General features: G+C 42.7%; 1 protein-coding gene across 3 annotated transcripts in view; it reads left to right on the forward strand.

Annotated features, from left to right (window-relative positions):
- Window positions 1-14,096, forward strand: part of TMEM200B (transmembrane protein 200B) — a 41,274-nt gene that overhangs the window by 1,672 nt on the left and 25,506 nt on the right. The window contains exon 3 of one of the 3 annotated variants that reach the window (XR_015729452.1): window positions 11,259-11,400. The exons of the other annotated variants lie outside the window; for them this stretch is intronic. The gene's annotated coding sequence lies outside the window, so the exon portion shown is untranslated. Of the gene's footprint in view, window positions 1-11,258; window positions 11,401-14,096 lie in introns of those variants that run through there. 3 annotated transcript variants of the gene reach the window in all.

Raw genomic sequence — 14,096 nt, forward strand, 5'->3', positions numbered from 1 at the left:
TAAGAAGAGTCTGGACAGCCACTTGTCTGGAACGGTATAGGGCCGTGATGGTGAACCTATGGCATGCGTGCTACAGGTGGCACGCGTAGCCATATCAGTGGGCACGCCAGCTCAGCTCTGAGAGAGAGAAAGTCTCTGGAGGCTGGGGACAGCAAAAAACATTACTTCCTGTCCCACTGGGAGTTGGGAAATGAGCCATTTCAGGCCTCCGGAGGGCCTCTGAGGGAATGGGGAAGGCTGTTTTCGCCCTCCCCAGATGCATAGAGAGGCTCTGGACCCAGGTGAGAAAGAAAAATGGGCCTACCGGTCCATTGCATACCAGGAGTGGGGGAGTGTTGTGTGCACATGGGCAGGGCACAGAGAATTATGGGAACCTCCCCCGTGCTCCTGGCACGCGATAGCAAAAAGGTTAGCCTTTTTGGTTAGTCACTGGTATAGGGTCTCCTGCTTTAGCAGGGGGTTGGACTAGAAGACCTCTAAGGTCCCTTCCAACGCTGTGGTTCTGTTCTTTTTTACTTCCCAGTGGCATCTGAGCAAAGCCTTTAACTTGTGCTTGAGGAGATGGTCTGTCCTTTCCTAGACGTGACTGTGTCTCCCACAACCGCCATAAATTGAGAGGCCTGAAAATATAATCGTGGGAAGCAAGCCAATCTGGGAATTGGGGGTTTAGTACAAACCCTGTTGTGGGCTGCTGTTGCCTTGATTTAAGCTGAGATTCTGTTGCACTCGGAAAAAGAAATGAAATGCACTTAATTTGGGGTAAACCTACAGGAGGCGTGCCATAAATGGCAAAGCAAAAAGATGACAGAGAAAGGGAATTGGGATTTACGGTGGCCCCAGCATCTCAGTTGCGAAGTTGATAAATTAAAGCACATCTTTTGCATTCTTGCATGCTTTTTGGTCCGTTGACTCAGACGGTTAAGAGAGCTGAAGACAAAACATGGAGTTGCCCTATCTTCCTTCTGTAAGATTTGTTGTCTTGCTCTGTTCTCTGGAGTTTTCAGGAAGAGGGAGTGAAACTCCTAAATCCATCAAAACCTGCTGCTTTCCTCTTTTGACGGAGAATTGGAACAGCGGTAACGATGGATTTAAATTCATCAATCCAGATGTTTGGCCCCAGGACAGTTTCTGTTGTTTTTAAAGGACTTTTATGAGTCTGGTGGGAGCTCAGAAGTGCTTCGAACAGTTTGATGGTTTTAGAGGAGTAGGAGGAAGAGGAGGTTGTGTCTCGGGCAAGGATATTAAAGGAGAAAGCAACGTGAGTAGAAGGCGTTTGGCCAGCAGCCAGTCCTGGTTGATCAAAGGGAATTCAGTGTGGGGAGAGAGGCTTTACAATCTCTAAGACAGAATAGATGTGCAGGGTGAAGGTTCAAGAGCGCCTTGAGTAGTAACTGAGTAAAATTAGCTGCACATGTGATCCTCCCTCCTCCCCTTCTGTATTTTTAGAAGAGTTTTATGAATAAGAATAAAACAGAATAAGTCGGTGTCTGCTTTTGCCCAACTTGGATATATAGCTCAAAATATACATGTTTCATGTATATGGCTTCTAAAATTAACACCCACCATCTGGGCTAATAGACTGCCTTGATTCAAAAAGGTAGTTTGCTCAACAAACCATGGCCTTCTGTAAAGTTGTGGATCCAGTTATATCAATACCAGATAAAAACGCAGGTAGTCCTTGACGTACAACAGTTTGTTTAGTGGGCAGTTCAAAAAAGAATAGAATAGAATAGAATAGAATAGAATAGAATAGAATAGAATAGAATAGAATAGAATAGAATAATAGAGTAGAGTAGAGTAGAGTAGAGTAGAGTAGAACAGAACAGAACAGAACAGAACAGAACAGAACAGAACAGAACAGAACAGAATAGAATAGAATTAGAATTCTTTATTTGCCAAGTGTGATTGGACACACAAGGAATTTGTTTTTGGTGGATCCCCTCTCAGTGTACATAAAAGAAAAGATACGTTCATCAAGAATCATAAGGTACAACACTTAATGATAGTCATAGGGTACAAATAAACAATCAGGAAACAATATCAATATAAATTGTAAGGATACAATTACAGTCATAAGTGGGAGGAGATGGGTGATAGGAACGATGAGCAGATTAATAGTAATAGTAGTGCAGACTTAGTGAATAGTTTGACAGTGTTGAGGGAATTATTTGTTTAGCAGAGTGATGGCGTTCGGGAAAAAACTGTTCTTGTGTCTAGTTGTTCTGGTGTGCAGTGCTCTATAGCGTCGTTTTGAGGGTAGGAATCGAAACGGTTTATGTCCAGGATGCAAAGGGTCTGTAGATATTTTCACAGCCCTCTTTTTGACTCGTGCAGTATACAGGTCCTCAATGGAAGGCAGGTTGGTAGCCATGGTTTTTTCTGCAGTTCTAACTATCCTCTGAAGTCTGTGTCTGTCTTGTTGGGTTGCAGAGCCAAACCAGACAGTTATAGAGGTGCAGATGACAGACTCAATAATTCCTCTGTAGAACTTTTGTCAGCAGCTCCTTGGGCAGTTTGAGCTTCCTGAGTTGGCGCAGAAAGAACATCCTTTGTTGTGCTTTTTTGGTTACAATGGCACTGAAAAAAAGTGACTTATAACCGTTTTTCACACTTATGACCACTGCAGTATCCCTATGGTTACATGATCAAAATTCAGATGCTTGGCAAGTGACTCATATTTATGACCGTTGCGGTGTCCCGGGGGGGGGGTGTCTTGTGATCCCCTTTTGTGACCTCCTGACAAGCAAAGTCAATAGGGAAGCTGGGTTCACTTAACAAGCATTTTACAAACTTGACAGCTGCAGTGATGCGCTTAACAACTGGGACAAGAAAGGTTGCAAAATGGGACATAGCTCACTTAAGGTTTGTCTCACTTAGCAACAGAAATGTTGGGCTCAATTGTGGTCGTAAGTCGAGGACTACCTGTACTACAGTAGATGAACTTAGATGATATGGAAAGCAATTCATTTGTATCCATGAAGAGCCAAGGTAGAGAAATGGCTTATTGGTGTTCCTCAGCCCCACATATGCGAGGGTGGGAGTTCAGACCGGTTCGGGCGAACCGGTAGCTCCAACGATCAGCTGGGAGCGAACCGGTTCACTCTGACGATCAGGTGGGCCTGCTCGCCCGCCCCTGCGCTTTACTCACCTATATCTTCTCAGCTGATTAGCGTGGCACAGCGGATTGCCGTGCCTCAACTATGTTACGCCCCAGCAGCAATGCGGAAAATAAGTTTTAGTTAAACTGCGTGTGCGTGCGATCACTGAACTGGTTGTTAAACTGGCAGGATCCCACCACTGCAGATATGTATGGGTTGTTTGGTGGAATGTGTAGTCCATCCCATCAGAATTGTGCAAAATTAGAGAATGTGTGAAGATTTTTCAAAGAACTGAACAGTGGGTAAGGAGGTAGTAAACCCAACCCCTTCTCCACCCGATCTTTGCACTAGCTGTTGTCTTCCATCCTAACCTTGCCTACAGCAAGGAGGTTGTCATCATACCCTGTTCCCCCCAAAATAAGACATCCCCTGATAATAAACCAGTGATGAAATCCAACTTTTTTTACTACCGGTTCTGTGGGCGTGGCTTGGTGGGCATGGCAGGGGAAGGATACTGCAAAATCCCCATTCCCTCCCCACTCCTGGGGGAAGGATATTGCAAAATCTCCCTTCCCACCCTACTCTGGGGCCAGCCAGAGGTGGTATTTGCCAGTTCTCTGAACTACTCAAAATCTCCGCTACCGGTTCTCCAGAATCTGTCAGAACCTGCTGGATTTCACCCCTGTAATAAACCCAATCGGGCTTTTGAGTGCATGGCAATAAGGCGAAGCATTTATTTCAGGCTTCAAAAAAATTATAAGACAGGGTCTTATTTTCAGGGAAACACGGTAGAAGGATGATCTTTCACTCCCCTTTAGGACTGTGGTGTTGATACTATTATAAGCACCACACCACCCCCTTGTCTGTAGCATTGTGCTGCTAAACTCTAGGACTAATCTCCATTATTTGGGTTTAATTGAAATTATAATTTTTTTTCAGTTGCCTAATTGCTTTGTAGAGTAAGCATCACTGAGCATATCCTTCATATTTCAATCTGAAATCGTAGAGTAAGCATCACTGGGGAACATATATCCTTCAGATGTCAATCAGCCCTGTTGATGTTTATTTATAAGCAAGAGCCAGTACCATACAGAGTTGCTTCTTGCTGAACCAGAGGGACAGAGCTCTGGGTTCATGGGCATAATATCGCCCAGGTTTGTTATCTGGCATCCCCATAATTAACCCCTAAACTGATTAAAGCTGCTGGGTGTTAACCAAATTGCTTAGATTAGGATTTTCTCCAAAGGAAGTATCATGTCAGTGAGAACTAGCACATTTACTCTAGAATAAATGTGCCTAGAAATGTCTCCTCCCCCCAAAAGGAAAATAGACATTACTTTTGAGTTACACAAATACAATGCAAATGTTATATAAATTTGGCTCATTATGAAGCTAATCAAATGGCTTAGAGTACCCCTGTAGCAACCTACTCAAAAATAAGACACCTCTTGACTTTACTAGAGCTTCTTCAGATTTGATTGCTTGATTGACTATGTGCCATCAACTGATCATCAACTCTTAAGAGACCACATGGATAGATTTTCTCCACGGCAATCTTTCCCTAACCTGGTCCACTCATCGCTACTGAAACTTGAGTCTTTTCCACCTGGCTTCTGGTCATTCTCTTCTTCTCTTTCCTTCCATCTTCCCCAGCATTAGAACCTTCTCCAGAGAGCCAGGTCTTCGCATAATGTGTACAAAATAGGAAAATTTAAGCCTGGTCATTTGTGCCCTTGAGTGAGAACTCTCATATGTTTGATGATCCGTTGTTTCTTTTCTTGGGTGTCTAATGTATTCTCACGAATCTTCTCCAACTCAAAAGATCAAAAGTGGCAATATCCTTCCTCTCTTGCCTCTTCAAAGTCCAACTTTCACTTCCATAGAGTGTCCTAGGGCAGGGGTCTCCAACCTTGGCAACTTTAAGCCTGGAGGACTTCAACTCCCAGAATTCCCAGGCCAGTAGGCCAGGAATTCTGAGTGTTGAAGTTCTCCAGGCTTAAAGTTGTCAAGGTTGGAGACCCCTGTCCTAGGGAATGCCATGGCTTGCACGATTCTGATCTTTGCATGTATAAACCCACCCCAGCATTCGATACCTTTTCCACAGCCTTATGATTGTTCTATCAAGTCTTAGTCTGGGGTGCATTTCTTGCTTGTCGATCCTTTACTGTTGATTGTTGACTTTAAAAGGCAGAAAATATTTAGCGCTTTAATATAATTGTCAATTCCAGGGCGAGTTGTTGCACATATCACTAATCTAGTCTTCTTTCTATTTAAGTTTTGTCCCATTTTTTCTGCCTCCTTGACTTTTATTACTAGAGTTTGCTAGGCTTTGCAATTTTGGCTATTATCTAAGTATAAAATTGCTTATTTTAGTATAGCTTTTATTTTATTTTATTAATGCAATGTTTATTTGTTTGTTGATGGTATTTTGAATAATGTTTTTAATAAGGAATCAATCCAGCAATTCTCAGTATGCTTATGCATTCATATTTTGATCCAGTAGGTGAACTATTTTTATTTTTGTTTCTTTCCCAGACTTGGAAGAATCTGTTAAACAAACCATATATAGTTTCTCTCTTCCGTTCTATTCCCAGACATATTAATGTAAAAATAACTGATGATGGATCAACCTTTCTTTTTCCATAATTTTATCCTGGCAGGTTCTTTGAGATCTAGTTGCTCTGTGTATAATTGAACATAGGAAGAATTTGCTTTTAAGCATCACTTCCCTCCAAGCCACAGAACTGTGTTTTGAGAGGCCTCTCATTTTGATGTTTGCGCCGTAATAAAAGTGTGGAAGGGGAGTGCAGAAAACTATTACAAAATCACTTGAGAAACTATCTGGAAATGAGACTATGAGTCTAGCCCAGTCTTTCCCAGATGTTGTTGAGACTACAGCTCCCAGAATTTCTAAGTGGCATGGCCAGAAGTTGCATTGGGAGGGACAGTAAATTGGGAAAAATTATATAAGTAGCTGGAAGATTTTGTGGAGTTGTTGTGTAGCTTCCCACCTGTGGGACTTTGGGAAGGGCTTTATCTGCCAGTGCCAGATAACAATCACCAAATTAATATTGTTAGGATATTAATAGAATAGAATAACAGAGTTGCAAGGGACCTTGGAGGTTTTAACAGATTAACAGAGTTGGAAGGGACCTTATAGGTCATCTAGTCCAACCCCCTGCTCAAGCAGGAAACCCTACACCATTTCTGACAAATGGCTCCAATCTTTTCTTGAAAGTCTCAAGTGATGAAGCTCTCACAACTTCCAAAGGCAACTTCTGTTCCATTGGTTGATTGCTCTCACTGTCAGAAAGTTCCTCCTTATTTCTAGATTGAATTTCTCCTTGGTCTGTTTCCATCCATTATTCTTTGTCTGGCCTTCAGGTGCTTTGGAAAACAGCTTGATCCCCCTCCTCTCTGTGGCAGCCCCTTGAATATTGGAAGACTGCTATCATGTCTCCCCTGGTTTTTCTCTTCACTAGACTAGCCATGCCTAGTTCCTGTAACAGTTCTTCATATGTTTTAGTCTCCAGTCCCCTAATCATCCTGGTTGCTGTCCTCTGCACTTTTTCTAGAGTCTCAACATCTTTTTTATAGTGTGGTGACCAAAACTGGATGCAGTACTCTAGGTGTGGTCTTTTAGTCCAACCCCCATCTTAGGCAGGAAACCCTACACCAGACAAATGGTTATCCAACATCTTAAAAACTTCCAGTGTTGGAGCATTCACAACTTCTGGAGGCAAGTTGTTCCACTGATTAATTGTTCTCACTGTCAGGAAATTTCTCCTTAGTTCTAAGTTGCTTCTCTCCTTGATTAGTTTCCACCCATTGCTTCTTGTCCTGCCCTCAGGTGCTTTGGAGAATAGCTTGACTCCCTCTTCTTTGTGGCAACCCCTGAGATATTGGAAGACTGCTATCCTGTCTCCCCTAGTCCTTCTTTTCATTAAACTAGACATACCCAGTTCCTGCAACCGTTCTTCATATGTTTTAGCCTCCAGTCCCCTAATCATCTTTGTTGCTCTTCTCTGCACTCTTTCTAGAGTCTCCACATCTTTTTTTACATCGTGGCGACCAAAACTGAATGCAGTATTCCAAGTGTGGCCTTACCAAGGCATTATAAAATGGTATTAATATATGAGTATCAATAGGATGTTGGTCCCATTGTTGTCTTACAATAACAATTCAACACATTCTTCCAATATAATAAGACCTTTCAAAATTGTCTGTCACAGATTTATCCTTTTAAGATATTCCAAAGAACTGCTTAGTCATTTCATATGTAATTTACCCATTAGCTGATCAAAGAAGTCCCGAGTATTATGAAATTTCTCCTTCTGTCTGAAGATGCATTGTGAGAAGACCAGGGTTTTTGAGTCTTGTTTCTCCAGCCTTGGTAGAAACCGGATCCCTCTGAATTGAAAGTAAGGGGGCACGATGGTAGCCAATCTGTTTTATGACCACCTGCTTAGGGGAGAATGTGGTTTCATTATCCGGTGGAAAAGCAGAGTTTAATTAGTCATGTGTCAGTCTGGGGAAATGAAAGCAGCTCAGTAATTAGCAATCGGCACAATTGTACGGAGTGTGCCGGGTCTTTCATAGAAAAGAGGTTGGGAGGAGCCGGTATTTTGCTCCATGTTAATTGCATATGCTTTGATCAATTTTTACTGTGGCCTGAAGCCAGACAGACAAACAAACAAACATACAGAGAAGGGCAAAAAACAAAACAAAACCCAAGCCAAGTTTATAAGATTAGACCTTGATCTTTGGAAAGTATCTTCTGTCGCATTCTTGAAGCTAAGTAGCAAATGTTAGAGACATTTATTAATGACCTGCAAGTTTTTGTAGGCTAATAGGACAGCCATGTAGTAATCATCTGACTGCCCTGGAATTGTTGCTAGAAAAGGAAAAAATAAAATAAACGTGGATGTCAACCCAGATAAAAACTGCAGTGTAATAGCTTGTGGGCAATAATTTTATTTCTTCCATGCCGTAAGGAAAGAGGCAGCAAGTTGGAATAAACCTGTATTAAAGTATCTTCTTCTTGTGATAACAGAGGGAAGGGCTTTGAAATGGGTGCTTATAAACATCCAGCAATATTTAAACCCAGCAATATTTAAGGTAGGCAGTTGTGTAAAGGTGAGATGGCACTACTCCAGTAAAATTGGAGTCCTGCAAAAAAAAAAAAAAAAAAAAAAAAACCTTGAGCAGAATTGAATTTCAATTCTGGATCCAGGAGATGTTATGTCAAATGTAATGAGTAAGAAATTGATTTGCTTCCATTTATTTTCCCAACTGAAGCAGTTTTGGAAACTTTTTAGAAACACTCATTTTTTACGAGCAACTTTCTATTAGATATACATTTCTGTGTAGGTGTTTGGGGCACAGCAGATGGCAACCCATGCAGGATGTTGTATCCACACCAATACCGTGGTGTACATACTTGCATTAGATATGGGGGTGCAAGTATGTGATGGCAGCATTTGCCTGATCACACTGTTGTCCCTGCATTGTTTTGGAATCAATCATTAGTGCATCTTATATATAGGCAATATGTGAATGGGAATTGCGTCACCAGCGTTCAGAAAGGTGAAGTCTGAAAGAAAAGTTTTTACGGTCTGCATTCAGGCTTGGGAAGAAATTATTTCAGTTGTCTTAAAATGGGATGGATGGATGGAAGGAAGGAAGGAGAAAGAGAAGGAAGGCAGAAAGAGGGAGAAAGGAAGGAGAAAGTGAGAAGGAAGGAAGGAGAAAGAGAAGGAAGGCAGAAAAGAGGAAAGGAAGGAGAAAGTGAGAAGGAAGGAAGGAAGGAGAAAGAGAAGGAAGGCAGAAAGGGAAAGAAAGGAGAAAGTGAGAAGGAAGGAAGGAGAGAGAAGGAAGGAGGAAAGAGGGGGAAAGGAAGGAGAAAGTGAGAAGGAAGGAAGGAGAGAGAAGGAAGGAGGAAAGAGGGGGAAAGGAAGGAGAAAGTGAGAAGGAAGGAAAGGAAGGAAGGAGGGAAGGAAGGAAATACACAAACCCCATTGAGATCAGAGTGCCTTTTTAAAGGTATATTTTAAGAAGGATCTTTCCCTCTCAGCTGCAATCTTCAAAACACAATGGTGGAACCAGAGGTGCTAGGCCTAATGGATGTTCCCCCTCTTCAGATTGGCTGAGAGATTTGCTGGCATAGGAAGTTGGGAACCTGACATTGTAATTCCCCCAGTCTTCAGCTTGGATTTACAATGTGGCCCTTTCTGGTATTCAGAAGTCTGGTGACAGAATTAGACACGAGGAGTCATCTCGAGGGTTTGCCAGGGGGCCTCTAGAAGGAGCGGAGATCTCTCAATCGGAGGTCCCCAACAGCCAAACTGGTGTGTAATCTATAACAGACCTGAAGCTGGCATAGAATGATTCCCCCGTATAGCTTCCAATGAAAGGGAATTCTATTTTTAAAAGCCACATGCACACATATGTTCGGGGAGGCACACACAAAGTCACACACGAACATTTCTCTTCCTTGGCTTCAGTTCTGCTAGCAGGAATCTGGCAAAGCTCCAGAAAATTTCAGAGTTACTACATTTGCAGGCTCCAGAAGCTGAGTCCAGGAGATACTATAGCTAGGTATGTCTTCAGCGGGTGGACCTGGACTCAGAAAGAGGTCAAACTCTGAATGGATCACAGCTGATCACATTTTTACCAAGAGGGAGAACGGACGGAGGTAAGACTGGATGGAGAAAAACTAAGCATGGATTGAACTGGGTCCTTGCGTAGATCAACCTTCCTCAACTTTGATTGCTTCCAGATGAGGCAGTTACAGTGTAATAGGAAATGCGCTGGGTATTGTAAGGAATGGCAGTTGCAAAACATCTGGAGTGCCCTGCCTTGAGAAAGGCAGCCCTGGGAAAGCAGAAACTGAGATGCTGGGGGGACTTGGCAGCTTTACACGAGCAGAAAGAAAGGTTTAAGAATTGGGTTGGTGATCAGGATTGGGTTTTTCTGTTTGGTTTCTGATTCAAGCTGCGAGTTCTCCAGCTGCTTGCTTTTGGCATGACTGTACAGCTCTATTGCCAGGATTGCCAAGTGTGTAGCTGATGTTGTAAAGACCAGGGCATTCTACCAGCTATTGGAAATGCATTTCTGTATAGATAGTCCTCGGCTCTTATGACATCTCACTTAGCAACTGTTCGAAGTCATCACAGACCCCCCCCCAAAAAAAGGTACCTACAACTTGGATAGTTGTGATAGTTGCCCTTCTGGTCACGTGATCGCATTTTGGACATTCGACAGCCAGCTCACGTTTATGGTGGTTTGTACATCCCACAGTGATGGCGCCACAATTTACATTTTTATTTTTATTTTTATTTGCTGGAAACTGACATTTATTTCTGATTTCTAGCAAAAAAGATGCTCATGCCGGACAATGCGTTTACTTAACAACCGTGGAGATGATTTAATAACTGCCACAAAAATTGTTGTAAAATCGGTTTGGTTAATGACTGGAATGACTTAACTACTATAAGCCAGTGGTAGGTTGCCCCCGGTTCAGACCGGTTCGCACGAACCGGTAGTAAAACCGGCAGGAGGCTCTGCCCACTGACCCGGACGTCATCATAGGTGATCTGCACATGCGCAGACGCTTCTGAGCATGCATAGAAGAGCGTGCGCAGGCATGATGCGAACCAGTAGTAAAGGTAAGTAGAACCCACCCCTGCTATAAGCTTACTGCTGTAATCATTAGTCATAAGTTGAGGGCTAACTGTATGTACAGGTTTCCAGAATGAGGTAACTTAAAAAATCTTGCAGAAGGTGTCAAAGATGGAAAGCAAAGGGAGCTGAGCCCAGGTATTTCCAGAACCCTAAGGCAGTCTTCCTTTCTTCTCCCACCCGATTCCTCCAGTCCTTCTCTGACTCAGAGCTGAGTGCAGTTGTGTGATGACTTGTGGCTGGAATCCAACTCCATAAAGAAGATAGTGTCACCAACAATGCTTCAGCACAGAAATGCCAGAGAGCAAGGGCTGGATCTGAATACGTTGCCGGTGTTCCTATTCTAGAGTTGTTACCATTAAAGCAGATGCATTCTTGTTCATTATGCAGTATTAAGTATATGTCATCATGATGGCCATCTTTGGTCCGGTGTGTTTCTGAACCTTGGCAACTTTAAGTTGTGTGAACTTCATCTCGCAGAATTCCCCAACCAGCTTGCAAAAGGTTGTTCTGCAGCTTCTGTGGTGGCGGTGGCGGTGGCGGTGGCGATGGCGGTGGCGGAGGAGGAGGAGGAGAAGAAGAAGAAGAAGACGAAGAAGAAGAAGACGAAGAAGAAGAAGAAGAAGAAGAAGAAGAAGAAGAAGAAGAAGAAGAAGAAGAAGAAGAAGAAGAAGAAGAAGAAGAAGAAGAAGAAGGACAAGACAAGACGACAAGACAAGACGACAAGACAAGACAAGACAAGACAAGACAAGACAAGACAAGACGGCACTGGATCTATGAGATACAACTGCATATTTTGTTTTATGATTGGTTCCTGAGCAGGGATTTCCTTTTAAGATTCTGGAAGGTCCACTTTGGAAAAAAACAGAGCTATGCAGGGTTTGGGATTTAAAACACAACATATGAATTGGAGCACGTAGAGTTTGTTGAGGACACCTTCAACTAAACATTTCAGCAGCCGCTTTAGGAAAAGACCTAATGGTCTTAAGGCTCAAACAGTGGCATTTGTAAAAGGCCAAGGGGGATTAGAAAGGGTTCTGTATTGTGTGGTGTCACCACTCCTTCTCAATGTGTATGGTGACATCACACACATGCCCAGAAGAGACGGAGATTATATCAAGCTGGCATCCCCTCAAGACCGGGCAAAGATCTCTTAGAAGCAAACCATCCCATGGACATCCATGGAGAAAGACATGGCAGATGATGAAAGACGTGTGATGAGGCCGCTATGCAAACAGCAATAGCATTTAGACTTATATACCACTTCATAGTGCTTGACAGTTCTCTCTGAGCGGCTTACAGATTCAGCAGATTGCCCCCAACAATCTAGGTCCTCATTTTACCGACCTTGAAAAGATAGAGGGCCAAGTCAACTTTGAACTGCTGGCAGTCAGCAGAATTAGCCTGCAACTGCGCCACCACTGCGCCACCATGGCGCCCATCCATGAATCAGATGTCAGGGGCCTGGTGGCTCAGCAGACTGATAGCATTGTGATTAATACCAGCTGTCTGCAATTACTGTAAGTTCGAATCTCGCCAAGGCTCAAGGTTGACTCAGCCTTCCATCCTTTCTAAGGTAGGTAAATTGAGGACCCAGTTTGTGGGGGTGAAAAGCTGACTTTATATAAATATACAAAAGAATGAAGGCTATTGCTTAACGCGTTGTAAGCCGCCCTGAGTCTCCGGAGAAGGGCGGCATATAAATCAATTTAAAAAAAAAAAAAAAGGATGCAAGTCGATAATGGCAACCTTTGTGTCATGATGACAGACACGTGGTCTTCATTTTAGCATCAGTATTAGTCACTAACGTCATCATCCATTGTTCTTTCGGGGTTGCATTTAAAAGTATAGAGGGCAGCAGACTCTATGTACCAAGTCTAGAAGTTATTGGAAATATGTGTATAATGTCACAGGCATTTACAATCCAGTGCAAAAGATGTAACTTTTTCAGTATTGGCCCAATTTGATTTCAATTTGTGGTCATGAGACCACAATTGAAATGGATTGGCCCCGTATTGATCGCTTGCGCTGGAATTAAAATGCCTGTCCCGCTACAATCTTATGATCAATATTGGCCCCATCTTCCTGGAAGTCCCTTGTGCATTTTAAGATGACTCAGGCTTTTTAATTTTAAATATGCTTTCAGTTAAAAGAGGATGGACTGGTTTTTAAACTGTTAATGTTCTATAAACAGATTCTTGATGTGATTCATCAAGATTTTGGAACGGATTACAAATGGTTTGCAGTCTGGATTTTTGTTTATTTAAGGAGTGTAATGGATGATAGACAGTTGATATCAGTCCATGGATGAAAAGCATATGTAACTGGAATGGAGCAATTTTTATCTTCCCCCCGCCCCACATCAGTGGGGTGGAAGCTTCAGATTTTTCTGGGAAAGTGCCAGGGATAGACAATTTGCCAAACAACAACCCCTCCCTTCTCCTGGCAGAGGGAAAAACAATATTATCTACTGGCTTCATTTTTTTTTAAAAAAAAAAACCATGATATTGATTATAAGCTTTCTGGAGAAAACTTGGACAGGACAACAGCTTTAACCAAAAATCCTTAAGATGTAAAGAGAAACTCTTTTCATAATTGGATTGCTGCTTTTAATTCTTGCTCAGGGATATGAAAATCCAGCCTCAAAGCAGGTTAACCTCCTTGCTTAAGTCCTCCCTTCTGCTTAAAGCAGGGGTGCTATTCAGGTTCTGACAGGTTCTGGAGAACCGGTAGCGGAAATTTTGAGTAGTTCAGAGAACTGGCAAATACCACCTCTGGCTGGCCCCAGAGTGGAGTGGGAATGGAGATTTTGCAATGTCCTTCCCCCAGGAGTGGGAAGGGAATGGGGATTTTACAGTATCCTTCCCCCCTGGAGTGGGGTGGGAATGGAGATTTTGCAGTATCTTTTCCCTGCCATGCCCACCAAGCCACGCCCACAGAACTGGTAGTAAAAAAAAATTGAATTTCACCACTGGCTTAAAGGGCATGAGCGTGTCTCAAGCCAGGAATGATTCTTAAAGCGGAGTGTGCCATTGGATATTAATTTTATTTCTTTAGCCTCCTGTAGGCTGCAGAGTTTTGTTATGTGTCACTTGTAGGAAGTACCTGTGTTCACAAAAAGATGTTCAGCTGTGCCAATTGAAAACATGGGGTCTGTATTCACACAACAGTTGAAGTATGGTTAGTTTGACACATACTCAGTTTTTTTTTATTTACCTATTGTGTGTGAACCCAACTGATATAATAAAGTTATGGTTTGATGTATAATATAGATCAGGGGTCCCCAACCTCGGCAACTTTAAGACTTGTGGACTTCAA

Source organism: Pantherophis guttatus, chromosome 10 (genome assembly GCF_059756535.1).
Source record: "Pantherophis guttatus breed Tessera chromosome 10, ASM5975653v1, whole genome shotgun sequence".
Lineage (NCBI taxonomy): Eukaryota > Metazoa > Chordata > Lepidosauria > Squamata > Colubridae > Pantherophis > Pantherophis guttatus.